This window comes from Hemitrygon akajei, chromosome 11, assembly GCF_048418815.1.
Source record: "Hemitrygon akajei chromosome 11, sHemAka1.3, whole genome shotgun sequence".
NCBI classification, from domain to species: Eukaryota; Metazoa; Chordata; class Chondrichthyes; order Myliobatiformes; family Dasyatidae; genus Hemitrygon; species Hemitrygon akajei.
Window position 1 is genome coordinate 102,699,382 of NC_133134.1, and position 16,348 is coordinate 102,715,729.

The following is a 16,348-nucleotide window of genomic DNA, read 5'->3' on the forward strand; positions in this document are numbered from 1 at the left end:
AACATCTATTGAGGGAAATAAACGGTCAATGTTTCAGGTTGAGATGATGCCTGACCTGCTATGTTCCTCCAGCATTTTGTGTATGTTGCTCAAGATTTCCAGCATCTGCAGAATCTCTCATGTCATGCAGCTAATGTTGTTCTGCTATTTGAAAAGGCAATAGGCTCAATCCAAGAAATTATAGGCCAGTGAGCCTTACGTCAGTGGTAGAGAAATTATTGGAGAAAACATCTACTCCCATCTGGAAAAGCAAAGATATTCGGGATAGCCAGCAAGGCTGTGTGCAGAGGAGGTCATATTTTACCAACCTGATTGATTTTTCAGAGAGTTGACAGGGATGATTGAGGAGGGTGGGCAGTAGATGTTGTCTACATGGACTTTCAACAAGGTTCCTTGTGTACAGTTCTAGTTGCGTTGCTGTAGGAAAGATGTCATTAAACTGGAAATATTGCAAAATCTTTATAAGGATGTTACTGGGACTGAAGGGCTTTAGTTGTAAGGGGGCTGGACAGTTTTTGACCTTTTTTTAACTATGGAGCATAAGAGGCTGAAGGGTGATATTATAGACATTTATAAAATCACAAGATGCATAGATAAGGTAGATGGTCACAGCTCCAATGCTATATTTAAATTTGCTGGTGACACCACTGTTGTTGGCTGAATCAAAGGTGTTGATGAATCAGCACATAGGAGGGAGATTGGAAATCTGGCTGAATGGTGCCACAACAACAATCTCTCACTCAATGTCAGCAAGACCAAGGAGCTGATTACTGATGTCAGGAGGAGGAAACCAGAGGAGGATCAGATCTCAAGAGGGTCAGCAACTTTAAAATCCTTGGCGTAATCATTTCAAAGGATCTGTCCTGAGTCCAGTACTACTGTGCTACTATGAGGAAAGCACAGCAGTGCCTCTACTTTCTTAGAAGTTTGCAAAGATTTCACGTCTCTAAAACTTCAATACGTTTCTATAGATGTGCAGTGATGAGTATACTAACTGGTCGCATCACAGCCTGGTATGGAACCACCAATGTCATTGAAAAAAAACTACAAAAAGTAGTGTATACAGCCCAGTCCATCATGGTTAAGGCCCTCCCCACCATTGAATACATCTACATAGAGCGCTGTTGCAGGAAAGCAGCTTCCATCTTTAAGGACCCCCACCATTCAGTCTATGCTGTCTGCTCACCGCCACCATCAAGAAATAACTACATTTCAGTCTCACCAGCACTGAACTGTTCCCACAATCTGTAGACTCACTTTCAAAGACTCTTCATCTCATGCTCTCGATATTTATTTTTTATTTATTTGATATTATTATTTTTTTCTTTCTTCTTATATTTGCATAGTTTGTTATCTTTTGTACATTGGATGTTTGTCCTGTTGGGTGGGTCTTCCATTGATTTTATTGCTCTTCTTGTACTTACTGTGAACGCCTGCAAGAAATTGAATCTCAGGATTGCATATGGTGACATTATGTACTTTGATAATAAATTTACTTTGAGCTTTTTCCCAGAATAGGGGAGCCTAGCATTAGTGGGCACAGGTTTAAGGTGTGAGAAAGTGCAGGTACAATTACAATGTTTAAAATATATTTGGATAGGTATATGGACAGGAAAGGTTTAGCGGGATTTGGGTCAAATGCAGGCAAATGAGACTAGCATGGACGAGTTGGGCCGAAGGGTCTTTTCCAGTGCTGTATAATTCATAACTCTGAATTATGAGTGTCTTTTCTCTCACACGTTTCTGCGGAGAACTGTATTGATAACTTGTGTAAATGCATGCATTACTGTAGTGAGGAAGACTGCGCGCGCACACACTCATATGTGCTCACCTTTCAGACGGGTGTTATTCGCTGGCTGTGCACCAGTTGTACCCAGAGGTGGCGTTCTGTACTTTCTCTACTCCTGGGAAATAGAGCAGAACAAGGTCGGCCCACTGACTCACTCGCAGCGAGTTACAGCCACACCTCAGCACACAAGGAAGACTTCGGCCGAGGAAGTTCAAATGGCTTCGCTTTAAACTTGCTGATCCTTACGTCAAAACGACCTTGACTTCACCTACTTGGACCCAGAGCACACAGTAAAAGGGTAAGAGAAAAGAAAAGTTGAAATCATTTCCCTTTCGTTCTTGCTTTAACGAAACCGCTTCATTGCTGAGAGTAGGCTGTCCTGTTGCCAGAGCTCGGAGTGATCATTTAGTGCCGGCACTTGAAATGAACCTTCGGGTGTGTTAGGGAAACCGAGGCGAGAAAGGGGAAGACCGGCAAAAGTGACCTCTTAAAGTTTATATCTTCCGTTAATATTAATACGCTGGTGTTGCTTCCTTATGGACATAATTTTACAAAACACGAACAAAGTTGTAGATTTAAAGACGGGTCCTATCACTTTAAAAAAAATTGAACGGTAAATTTAATTTAAAATTGCGCTCATGTGAGAGGGCGAGAGAAACAGAGAGCCCTTGAACAGCGGCTGTCGCTGGGAAGAGGAGACTTTTTGGGCCACTGAGTGAAGGCGACCCACCCAGGTCGGCGAGCGGTTTACTGCTTCGTGGGGACTTTTAGTTTGCGTCGCTGCATGGCGTCTGGAGTGATTGACGATTCAGAAGCGGAGTGCCCCGCTCAGAGAGGCTAAGCTTGTTAATCTTACAAGGGTGCCGGGGGCAGCGGTTGAGCAACAGCCTTGTTATAAGATTTCGGGCTTGCTGCTTTGCAACTCTTGCTCCTTCCCCTTTTTCTCAGCGATACCTCCTCGATTGTGGCTTGATTGCTTTCGTACTCAAAGCCGAGCTTGTTTTTTTGTTGCTTCTCTAAGCTGTTCTGAAAGCCAAGGTGCCTCTCCCCTTCCTGCTTACTGTGCCTACACTTCTCTAGCGCTATTTACAACAGCTGGACGGCCCAAACACTGTCCAGAGGTATGTGTAAAAGATCATACACCTAATCAGTTAGTGTACTGCGAGCTCCATCAAGCAGCAAATGTGCTGACAGCCGAGTTAACCAGTTCTATGCCCATGTTAAATATCCCCAGGTCATTGGAGAGAAATGCCCCGAATCTCTACAGTTCGCTTAGTTTCTGTGATTTTGGGATTTTTCCAGAGCAGAGGATGCTAAGGCCTGACTTTATAGAAAGAACTTAATAAAACAGGAGGGGAGCAGATAGGGTGGATATCTCATCCTTTTTTTAAATCTCAGAAGGCCTCAAACAAGATGGTATAGATTTAAGGTGAGAGGAGACCTGAGGGTCAGGTTTGTTTTCTAGAGAGTGTTGTACATGGAACCAGCTGCCAGAGGAAATGGTGGAGGTCGGTACATTTACAATATTTCAAAGACATTTGGACAGGTGCATGCATAGGAAAAGTTTAGAGGGATATGGACTAAGTGTGGGCAATTGGTCAGAATAGGCTGAGGAGCCTGTTTCTGTGTGGTGTTAAATGCAGGGCAAGGATAAAGTGCTGTTTCTTTGCTCCTGTTCTGCTGACTGTTTAATGCTCCCACCATAAATAGATGACAGGTCCCTTTGTCAGAATTCTTATTTGTTATTTCTTTGCTATTTCTTATGGTTCCATTTATTATCAGATATGTATACAATATACAGCCCGAAATATTTAGTTTTCGCAGACATCCATGGAAAACAGAACTCCAAAATAATGAATGACAGAAAAACGTTAGAATCCCAAAGCCCCTTCTCCCCCTCCCACGCACACAGCAGCAAAGCATCAACCTCCCCACCCATTTCAGCAAAAAGCATTAGTGCCCACCACACAACAAGCAATAGCAAAGCCCCCAAAACTCTGATTTACAGTCAACAAAAACAATCGTTTACCTGACAGTTGACATGCCAGAGGCTCTTTCTTGCATGAACAAGGGGCAGAGATGTCACCCATTTCACAGTGAAAGGGGAGACGAATGGTTGCTGTTACGATGTTACAGTCTGCTATATTGCTTTTATTTGTAGTTTCTCCAACTCGAGAATAGGTAGCAAACTCTCCCCACCGAGAGAAAGAGAGACCGAGCGCAGTCACTTGACTACAGAGACCTCCCGTTGCAGCATCCGCCACCATGAAATCCTTACGTTCCTTCTTCTGTGACCTCTCAGTCAATGGCACCGGCCTGGAATTGGTCAGCCAGAGGCCGTGCAAAATTTGTAGATTTTGTGAGAATATGTGAGTGACCATTTCAAGCTTTCCAATTGCCTCAGAGTTTTGGACATTAATATCAGGCACTACTCTTTCCTAGAGCTTTCAGGAGCTCCAGGCATGAAGTATTTGACAACCAATTACTGACATTACAAGTTGATTTACTGTTAAAAGAATATGCAGGCAAGGCCACGGACAATTAGTGCAGAGGCTGCTTCCACAAACAGCATAAGCTAATCAGATGCTCACCATGGGGAAGTTCTCCTGACCGCAAGTTCTCTAGATTTATTGGAGGAGGCGACTGAAAGGCAATGTTATATTTCCCTCAGTATTGCACTGCAGCTGTCAGCTTGGCCAATGGTGTGCTCTCCCCACAGTCAGTAGATTCATGGTAAATGAATAGGTTGGATTCAGGATTTGGGCACTGAATGGATTTTATGTTTGAGTGTTCTGACCCTTCACCCTTAGCTGTAGAACACTGAGTGTTAGCTCAGAGCTGAGAAGAGGTGGTGTTTTTTCTCAGTCCCCTTTACATGTCTTCTTGTCACGTAGGATGTAACAGCCAAAAATTTGCTATCAGTGAATCTAGCCTCTTTATGATTTCCCAGTCATGAAGCTGTATGGCACAGACAGAGGCCCTTCCACACCTACATTAACCCTATCTGCCCAAACAAGGTCCATGTTCTTCTCTACCTATGTAAGTGGGGAAGGCCATTGAGCCCATCCTGTCTATGCCAGGTAATTGAAAGAGATCTCCAACTGAATGTGGAGTAAAGCAGCAAATGCATGGTTGTTAAAAAGATAGGATGAAAGGGAAATAACACGCACAGAATGCTGGATGAATTCAGCAAGGCAGCATCTCTGGAGATGAATAAACAGTTAAAAGTTTTTTAACAGTTAAAAATTTGAGCTGAGTATACCACCTTCTCTTCACCAACATTCTCATTCTGGCTTCCGCATTCTTGCTTTCCAGTCCAGATGAAGGGTCTCAGCCCAAAAGGTCAACTATTTATTTCCCTCCAGAGGTGTTACCTGACTTGCTGAGTTCCTCCAGCATTTTGTGTGTGTTGCTCAAGATTTCCAATATCTGCAGAATCTCTTGTGTTTAGGATGAAAAGGAAGATGTGAAGACAACAGATAGGATAAGTAAGTGGGCAAAGATCTGATAAATGGAATATTTTTTAACAAAGAGCTATTAATACATGGAACTCTATGCCAGTGGAGATGATGGAGTCAGATACAATCTTTGAACATTTAGACAGTCTCTTACATAAAGGTATGAAAGGCTACCATCTAGTGTGGAGGGATTTGGGTTTCAGCAGGAAGTTCAGAAAGCTAACAGTGCCATTATTGATTACATATGAAGGTATTGAGGATGTACTTTAGTCACACAGGCCACTAGTGAGACCACATCTGGCCAGTGGGTACTAAGGAAGGATGTCAATGAAATGGAAACAATTAAAAAAAAAGTTTACTAGATTCATTCAAATAAAAAAAACTGCAGATGTAATTTGAAATGAAAGTAGTGAACGGTGGCAGCATCTGTAAAGAAAACCAGAGTGAACGTTTTGGCTTATAGATGCCTCATCAAAGCTTCTGCCAAAGTGTTTCACCCACCCACCCCGCCTGGAATAGCAACTCCTGTTTTAGTTCTACTGCTTGTCTTGCTAAATATTTCCACAGTCAGTTTAGTGATGGTCAGAATGGCCAATGAGATTCTTTATAAAAAAGGAGATGAATAGGAATGTTTAACTGGGCATGGCCATCTGATTGCAACCTCAAGTTATAGTTTACAGTGTAAGGGAAAAGATTTAAAGCGGTTCTGAGGGGCAAGTTTTCCACACACAGTATATGGAACAAACTGTCAGAGGAGATACTAGGAGAAGGTACGATTATGATGTTTGAAAGACAGTTGGACAGGTACATGGGCAGGAAAGATTTAGAGGGATATACTGTAGGTCATATGCAGGCAAATTGGACTTACTAGATGGGTTTCTTGATTGGCATAAAAGAGTGAACTGAAGAACCTGCATCTGTGCTATGTAAACGATCTCAGATGTTTATTAAGTTCCCCTTTTAAAGTTCCTATTATATCTGCTTCCATCTTACAGTCTTTCCCATACTCTTGTTGTTTAAATAACTGTCATCCTGTCTTGAATTTATTTATTCAATGAGATACAGTGCAGAGTAGGCCCTTCTGGTCTTTTGAGCTATGCCGCCCAGCAATCCCCTGATTTGAATCTACTCTAATCATGGGACAATCCACAATGTCCTATTAACCTACCAATGTGTACATCTTTGGACTGTGGGAGGAAACTGGTACACCCAGGGGAAACCCATGCAGTCACGGGGGAATGTACAAACTCCGTACAGACGGTGATGGGAATTGAACCTGGGTTGTTGGTTCTGCTAAGCACTACACTACGGTGCTGCTCTTCTGGCAGAAAGGATTAGATTACTTTGATATTTAATTACTAGTTTAATTAGTTTGGCATGACATCATGGGCCGAAGGGCCTGTTCCTGTGCTGTAACTGTTCTATAATATTCAGTGATTCTACCTCCATAGCTGTCTAGGATACCCACCCTAGTTCTAGTAAACCCATGAGGGAAATATCCTCTTGACATGCACCCTTTGGAGAAGATCATGCCACATAATCCAGAACTAGTTTCATCTCTCCACTTTATAGTCATTATTCTTGTGTGTTTTGATGTTCATTACAATACTATGGAGGTATAATTATCGTATTGGGTGATTTCTGAGGATAAAACCAACTTAAGAACATCTGTACAAATGGAACACATTCATTAACTGGGAACAGCCTGTATTAGAGTCATAGAAATTACAACACAGAAACAGGCCTTTCAGCCCATCCTGTCTGTGCTGAACTGTTATCCTGCCTAGTCTCATTGATCTGCACCTGGACGATAGCCCTCCATACCCCTCCCATGTATCTATTCAAACTTCTCTGGAATTTTGAAATCGACCTTGCATTCATCTCTTCTGCTGGCAGTTCATTCAACACTCTAACCACCCTCTGAGTGAAGAAGTTCCCCCTCATGTTTCCTTTAAACATTTCACCTTTCACCCTTAACCCATGACCTCTAGTTCTAGTCTCACTCAACCTCAATGGAGAAAACTTACTTGCATTCATCCTAGCTATACCCGTCATAATTTTGTGTACCTCCATCAAGTCTCCTCTCATTCTTCTACACTCTAGGGAATAAAGTCCTACCCCTTCAATCTTCCCCTATAACTCAGGTCCTCAAGTCCTGGCAACATCCTAGTAAATTGTCTCTGTATTCTTTCAATCTTAATGACATTTTATTTCTGTTTTTGCACTACATATTTTAACTTAACTATTCATTTTTTTCTATACTGACCATGTATTGCATTGTACTGCTGCTAAGTTAAAAAAATTTCATGACATAATGCCAGTGATATTCAACCTGATTTTTATTCTGATCTTTCAGGTAGAGAGGTGAACAAAACTGGACACAATACTCCAAATTAGGCCTCACCAATGTCTTATACAATGTCAACATAACATCCCAACTCCTGTACTTGGTACTCTGATCTGATTTACGAAGGCCAAAAGCTGCCTTTATGAATCTGTGATGCCACTTTCAATGAATTATGGATCTGTATTCCCAGGTCCCTCTATTCTACTAGACTCCTCAGTGTCCTTCTGTTCACCATGTAGGTCCTACCCTGATTTGTCCTCCCAAAAAACAACACCCCAACTTGTCTGTATTAAATTCCAACTGCCATTTTTTGCCCATTTTTAAAAACTGGCCCAGATCCCATTGCAAGCACTGTCCACTACACCCCCAGTCTTGGTGTCATTCACAAATTTGTTCTTCCAGATCGTTGCTATAGATGACAAACCACAATGGATCTGGCATCAATATGCTCACCAGTAGTCACAGGCCTCCAGTCAGAGAGGCAACCGTCTATGATCACTCTCTGGTTTTTACTGCAGAGCCAATACCTAATTCAATTTACTACCTCATAATTAATGCCAAATGACTGAAACTTCTTGACCAACCTCCCGTACAGGACCTTGCCAAAGGCTCTGCTAAAGTCCGTGTAGATGAGGGAAGGGCAATGGGCAGTCAGAGCAGGTTTCTCCTGTGGCCATTCCCCTCAACAACAAGTATACCAATTTGGATACTGTTGTGGGGCAGGGGATGACTTACCTGGGACAAGCTGTGGCAACCAGATCTCTGGCACTGAGTCCGGTTCTGCAGTTCAGAAGGGAGGGTGAAGAAGAGGAGAGCGGTAGTGATAGGTGACTCAATAGTAAGAGGTACAGACAAGAGGTTCTGTGGTCATGACAGAGACTCCCGGATGGTTTGTTGCCTCCCAGGCGCCAGGGTCAGGGATGTCTCTGATCGCGTGCACAGCATTCTGAAATGGGAGGGTAAGCAGTCAGATATCATGGTACACATCGGTACCAATGACATAGTATAGTACAGCACAATACAGGCCCTTCAGCCCACAATGTTGTGCCGACCCTCAAGCCCTGCCTCCCATATAACCCCCACAAAATTTTTTCTTTCTCTCTTAATTTAAGATCTTTTTCGCTCCCCTCAGCCTCCCTCCACCTCCAGTTGCTCCTGCTCCCATTCACTGGCCCTCGAGCCAGTGAAGGAAGAAAGTGTGAGAAGGTCTTGAAGAGTGAGTATAGAGAGCTTGGTAGGAAGTTAAAAAGCAGGACCTCGGGTAGTAATCTCAGGATTGCTACCTGTGCCACGTGCCAGTGAAGGTAAGAGTGGGATGCTCTGGAGGATGAACATGTGGCTGAGGAACTGGTGTAGGAAGCAGGGTTTCAGATTTCAGGATCATTGGGACCTCTTCTGGGGCAGGTGGGACCTGTACAAGAGAGACAGGTTACACCTGAACTACAAGAGGACCAATATCTTGTAGGGAGGTTTGTAAGTGCTATTGCAGGTGGGGGGGTTTAAACTAGATTTGCAGGGGGTGGGAACCAGAGTGCCAGAGCAGATAGTGGAGTGGGGGTGAAAATAAATGATGTTAAAGGTTCATGCAAAGTCACAAATAGAAGGGTTGTGTGTGGTGGTAATAATCTTCTGAGGTGTGTCTGTTTCAATGTGAGGAGTATTGTGGGGAAGGCACGAGCTGAGGGCGTGGATTGACTCGTGGAATTATGACATTGTAGCTATTAGTGAAACTTGGCTACAGGAGGGGCAGGACTGGCAGCTTAATGATCCAGGGTTCCGATGTTTCAGACATCACAGAGGCAGAGGGATGAAGGGTGGGAGGGGTGGCATTGCTAGTCAGGGAAAATGTTATAGCAGTGCTCAGGCAGGACAGATTTGAGGGCTTGTCTACCGAGGCCATGTGGGTGGAGCTGAGAAATAGGAAAGGTATGACCACATTAATGGGGTTGTATTCTAGACCACCCAAGAGTCAGCGAGAATTGGAGGAGCAAATCTGCAGAGAGATAGCAGACAACTGCAGGAAACATAAAGTTGTGATAGTAGGGGATTTTAATTTTCCACATATCGATTAGGACTCCCATACTGTTAAAGGTCTAGATGGGTTAGAGTTTGTAAAATGTGTTCAGGGAAGTTTTCTAAATCAATATATAGAGGTACCGACTAGAGAGGATGCAATATTAGATCTACAGGTTGTTCTCTGGCAAGGATGTCATTGGTAAGTGGGAGGCCTTCAATAGAGAAATTTTGAGAGTGCAGAGTTTGTATGTTCCTGTCAGGATTAAAGGTAAAGTGAATAAGAATAAGGAACCTTGGTTCTCGAGGGATATTGGAACTCTGACAAAGAAGAAGAGAGAGATGTATGACATGTATATGAAACGGAGCAAATAAGGTGCTTGAGAAGTATAAAAAGTGCAAAAAAAAAGCTTAAGAAATCAGGAGGGTTAAAAGAAGACATGAGGTAGCTTTGGCAGTCAAGGTGAAGGATAATCCAAAGAGTTTCTACAGGTATATTAAGAGCAAAAGGATAGTAAGGGATAAAATTGGTTCTCTTGAAGATCAGTGTGGTCGGCTGTGTATGGAATCAAAAGAAATGGGGGAGATCTTAAATGGGTTTTTTTTTGCGTCTGTATTTACTAAGGAAACTGGCATGGAGTCAAGGGAAATAAGGCAAACAAGTAGTGAGGTCATGGAACCTACACAGATTGAAGAGGAGGCGGTGCTTGCTATCTTGAGGCAGATTAGAGTAGATGTCCCCAGGACCTGACAGGGTATTCCATCGGACCTTGAAGGAGACTAGTGTTGAAATTGCAGGGGCCCTGGCAGATATATTTAAAATGTCAGTATCTACGGGTGAGGTGCCGGAGGATTGGAGGATAGCTCATGTTGTTCCGTTGTTTAAAAAAGGCTCTAACAGTATTCCGGGAAATTATTGGCAGGTAAGTTTGACATCAGTAGTAGGTAAATTATTGGAAGGAGTACTAAGAAATAGGATCTACAAGTATTTAGATAGACAGGGACTTATTAGGGAGAGTCAACACGGCTTTGTGCGTGGTAGGTCATGTTTAACAAATCTATTAGAGTTTTTCGAGGAAGTTACCAGGAAAGTGGATGAAGGGAAGGCAGTGGATGTTGTCTACATGGACTTCAATAAGGCCTTTGACAAGGTCCCGCATGGGAGGTTAGTTAGGAAGATTCAGTCGCTAGGTATACATGGTGAGGTAGTAAATTGGATTAGTCATTGGCTCAATGGGAGAAGTCAGAGAGTGGTATTGGAGGATTGCTTCTCTGAGTGAAGGCCTGTGAATAGTGGTGTGCCACAGGGATCAGTGCTGGGGCCATTGTTATTTGTCATCTATATCAATGATCTGGATGATAATGTGGTAAATTGGATCAGCAAATTTGCTGATGATATGAAGACTGGAGGTGTAGTGGACAGTGAGGAAGGTTTTCAAAGCTTGCAGAGGGATTTGGACCAGCTGGAAAAATGGCAGATGGAGTTTAATACAGACAAGCGTGAGGTATTGTACTTTGGAAGGACAAACCAAGGTAGAACATACAAGGTAAATTGTAGGGCACTGAGGAGTGCCGTAGAACAGAGGGATCTGGGAATACAAATACAAAATTCCCTAAAAGTGGCATCACAGGTAGATAGGGTAGTAAAGAGAGCTTTTGGTACATTGGCCTTTATAAATCAAAGTATTGAGTATAAGAGTTGGAATGTTATGGTGAGGTTGTATAAGACATTGATGAGGCTGAATTTGGAGTATTGTGTGCAGTTTTGGTCACTGAATTACAGGAAGGATATTAATAAGGTTGGAAGAGTGTAGAGAAGGTTTACAAGGATGTTGCCAGGACTTGAGAAACTGAGTTACAGAGAAAGATTTAATAGGTTAGGACTTTATTCCCTGGAGTGTAGAAGAATGAGGGGAGATTTGATAGAGGTATATAAAATTATGATAGGTGTAGTGAATGCAAGCAGGCTTTTTCCACTGAGGCTAGGGGAGAAAAAAACCAGAGGACATGGGTTAAGGGTGAAGGGGGAAAAGTTTAAAAGGAACATTAGTGGGGGGGCTTCTTTATAGGGGAGTGTGGAATGAGCTGCCAGATGAAGTGGTAAATGCGGGCTCACTTTTAACATTTAAGAAAAACTTGGACAGGTACATGGATGAGAGGTGTATGGAGGGATGTGGTTCAGGTGCAGGTCAGTGGGACTAGGCAGAAAAATGGTTCGGCACGGGCCAAAAGGTCTGCTTCTGTGCTGTAATGTTCTATAGTTCTATGGTAGACAACATGCACTGCATTGCCTTTGTCAGCTTTCCTGGTAACTTCCTTTAAAAACTCTATAAAATTGGTTTGACATGATGTACTGTACCACACACAAAGCCATGTTGACTATGCCCAATCAGTCTCTGTTTATCCAAATACTTACAAAGCCAGTCCCTAAGAATACCTTCCAATAATTTACCCACTACTGATATCAGGCTCACCAGCCTATAATATCTTACAGCCTTTCTTAGACAATGGAACAACATTAGCTGTCCTCCTATCCTTTGGCACCTCAGCTGTTGTTAAGGACATTTTAAATATCTCTGCTAGGATCCCTGCAATTTCTGCACTAGGCTCCCACAGGGTCCAAGGGAACATCTTGTCAAGCCATAGAGATTTATCTGCCTCAACCACAGAAAACACTACTTTTTCTGTAACCTGTCTAGGGTCCATAATCTTGCATTGCCTCACATCTGTAGACTTCGTGTCTGTCTCTTTTGGCATGTGTAGATCATAATTCTGATCTTCAAGAGGGCCAAATTTGTCCTTTGCTATCTTTTTGCTTTTACTATATCTGTAGAAGCCCTTGGGATTCTCCTTTATCTTGTCTGCTAGAGCAAACTTATGCCTTCTTTTAACATTCCTAATTTCCTTTGTAGGTGTTCTCTTGCATTTTTTATACTCTTCATGTACCTCATTTGTCCTTTGCTGATATGCACCTCCTTCTTAATTGGGGCCTCAATATCTTTCAAAAACCAAGGTTCTTTAAACCTGTTATCCTTCCCTTTTATTCTGACAGGATCATACAAATTCTGTACTCTCAAAATTTCACTTTTGAAGGCCTCCCACTTACCAAGTACACGTTTGCCAGAAAACAACTGGCCATGATCCACACTTGCCAGATCCTTTCTAATACAAGCCATATTGGACTTTCTCCAATTTAGAATCTCAGCTGGAGGACCAGAACTATCATTCTCCAGAATTATCTTGAAAATAACGGCTTTATGATTACTAGATCCAAAGTGTTCCCCTACTAAAACTTCTGTCACCTGCCCTATCCCATTCCCTAATAGGAGATCTAGTATCACATTCTCTCTAGTTGGGACTTCTATGAGCTGATTAAGGAAGCCCTCCTGAACACATTTAATGAACTTTTTCCCATCCAGTCCTCTTATGGTACGGGAGTCCCATTCAATATGTAGAAGGTCAAAATAACCTATGTTGTATTCTTGCAACAGTCTGCGATCTGTCTATAAATTGGTCATTAACTTGGTCATATCTTTCTCATTTCTACCCATAAAGCCTCATGAGACAAGCTCTCCAGTCTATCCCGACTGAGCACTGTCATGATATTTTCCCTGACTAGTAATGCTATCCCTCCCCCTTAACCCCTCCCACTCTATCACATCTAAAACAACAGAACCTCAGAACATTGAACTGCTAGTCCTGTCCCTCTTGCAACAAGTCTCACTAATGGCTACAATATCATAATTTCCCTCACTGATCCATGCCCTAAGCTCATTCATCTTTCCTACAATACTCCTTGCATTGAAATATACACAACTCAGAACATTAGTCCCACCATACTTAACATTTGAATTTCTGACTTTGCATGTAGGCTTAATAAAATCTTTCTCCTCAACCATTCCACTATCGGCTCTTGTTTCCATCCGCTTGCAACTCCAGGTTAAACCCAGCTGTTTAGTACTAGCAAATGTTTCTGCAAGAATGTTAGTCCACCTCCGGTTTAGATGCAAATTGTCTTTTTTGTACAGATTCTACTTTCCCTGGAAGAGAGACCAATGATCCTATAATCTGATGCTCTTCCTCCTGCACCATTTCTTTAACTGCCTAATTCTGGCCTCACTGGAATGTGGAATGGGTAGAAATCTTGAGATCACAACCCTGGAGGTACTGTCCTTTACCTTAGGACCTAACTTCTGAACTCACTTTGCAGGATGTCATCTTCCCTCTTACCAATGTCATTGGTACCGACATGGACCACAACCTCTGGCTACTCACCATCCCATTTAAGAATGCTCTATATTTGATCTGAGATGTCCCTGACCCTGGCACCTGGGGCACAACATACCATCCAAGTATCTCATTCTCATCCATAGAACCTCTTGTCTGTTCTCCTAACCATTGAATCTGCTATGACTACAGCTTGTCTCTTCTCCACACTTCCCTTCTGAGTCAAAGAGCCAGAGAACTGATTGTTGTGACCTTTCTCTACCAGGTCATTCCCACCCTCACCCAGCTACAGGGGTACTCTGCACTGGTTGTCTATCCCCTCCCCCCCACCCGTGACCCGATTGTTAACATCATTGGAACAAAAACTATATACTATGTACTCCAGATCTGGTCTTGCCAGCATCCTATAAAGTTGCATCAAAATGTCCCTACTTTTAATAGCTATACTAAGTGTTCTCAATGTATTTGATGCCATGGACCAAAATCATTAAGCAAGGAGTCTGTGGACCCAAGATTGGGAATCCTTGCTCTCTACTCCTGTAATAAAGGCCGTTACTTGCTGTCTGCATGCTACCTTTTGTGTGTCATGTAGGAGCACTCCAAGGTCACTTTGTATCAATGCATAGTACTTTCACAGCCTTTAAAATGCTTTTTGATTTTCTCTTCCAAAGTGAAGAACTTCAGATTTTCCCACACTTATTCCATCTACCATATTCTTGTCCACTCACGTAATCTAACCCTTCGCAGGATCCTTGGAACTTGCTAACCAACCTATCTTTATAACGTCAGTAATCTTTTCTATATACACTTGGATAGTAATCTGTTCTTAGTATAATTTACTAATAGTTGAAAGCTCAGCTCCGATCTCAATGGTGCCCTATGGTTACTGATTTCTAATCCACGTGTGATCTATTTATCACAATTCTTGTGTTACATTTATTTCTTTGTGAAAGGGCTGTCAGCAATTGGTTAGGAGACACAGAGTGGAGGAGGTGAGGATTTCTGAGGTAGAGTTAAAAATTCACTTCACTCTGTTCTGCCATTCTGTCTTAAAAACATAGGAAACAGAAACAATATTCTTTTCAGTCCCTTGTGTCTGTTTCAACACTCAGTAGGATCATACCTGATTAGTTTTTTAAAACTCAGCATAATTTCCTACCTCTTTTGTGAATATAATTAGTGACTGAACCCTGGGAAGAGAATTTCAAAGATCCATTCTTCTCTGGGTGATAAAATTCCTTTTCATAGTTGCCCTAAAAAAATGACCCTATATGTTGAGGCTCTGTCTGCAGGTTCTAGACAATCCAGATCAGAGAAATATCCCTGTCAAGTTCCATAAATTCAGTTTGCTTCATCAATATCTCATCATATTCTTGAATGTGCTGTACCTGGACACCATCCAATTGCAGACCTCAGGGCAGCTCATAAGCCGTGGAAAAATTTTCTCTTGCAGATTTAGTTTGTCTTTAACATAGACGTCATGCAACAAACTGGTCTGACTGCCTTCCTCTTTGGGTGTGGTATCAAGAAATATCATCTTCCACCAATATTGTCTTGAAGAAGTTTATAGTCAGTTTTGTACCTGCCCTATAACCATTAGCTATGTGTATCAACTGTTGTTTTTGCGATCTTGCTGTTCACACCATGTGTCGTGTTTCCCACAACACTATCTGCACTTTAGATTAGATTAGCTCTGTTTGTCACATCTATGTTGATACAGTGAAATGTGTTGTTTGTGTCACCAACCAACGAAGTCCAAGGATGTGCTGGGGGCAGCATGCAAGTGTCACCGTGCTTCTGCTGCCAACATTGCATGCCCACAAATTACTAAAGCTAACACTTATGTCTTTGAAATGTGAGAGGAAATGGGATCATCTGGAGGAAACCCAAATGATTATCAGAAAAACATACAAACTCCTTTCAGACAGCAGCAGAAATTGAACCCCGGTTGCTGGGGCTGCAAAACGTTATGCTTACTGCTATGTTACCCTGCCATCCCATGACCTTGGTGGCCAGAATGTGCTTTGGAACCTCTTTAGGGTGTGGCAGCTAAGATAAAAAAGGTCGATCTGAATTTGCTAAGGCATCTGTGACATCTAGTTCTCTTTGATCCTAAATACTTTGCAGCCAATTGCAGTTCCTGCTACTCTTTAAGATGAAAGACAACTAGTTTGTGTTCAACTGCCTTGTAAGAATGGGCAGACAATCTGTTCATTAATAATATTAGCTCAAGGATAAATATTGGCCCTGGACTTTAGGAATGTAGTGAACTCTCCTTTGAAACAGTGAGCAGATGATCCTTGTCCATGTAGCTTAGGGAACAGATGGAGTCTTTGTTTAAAGTCCCTCTTTAAGGGTGGCCCTCCAAGCTAGGTGTTTTGCTTGCTCAGTGCCAACCCCTTTGGCAACTGCTGAATCTGTACTTGGGCTACTGAAGTGGGGATTGGGCCTTGAATCCCTGATTCTTGGACATCAGCGTAGGAGGTTCAATTAGTAGGTCTGCACATGACAAGA

At 42.4% G+C, this 16,348-nt stretch overlaps 1 protein-coding gene across 1 annotated transcript in view; it reads left to right on the top strand.

The window, feature by feature from the left end:
• Positions 1-1,864: 1,864 nt before the first annotated feature.
• Positions 1,865-16,348, top strand: part of LOC140735877 (CDC42 small effector protein 1-B-like) — a 72,297-nt gene continuing 57,813 nt past the window's right edge. The window contains exon 1 of the mRNA XM_073061444.1: positions 1,865-2,087. The gene's annotated coding sequence lies outside the window, so the exon portion shown is untranslated. The remainder of the gene's footprint in view (positions 2,088-16,348) is intronic.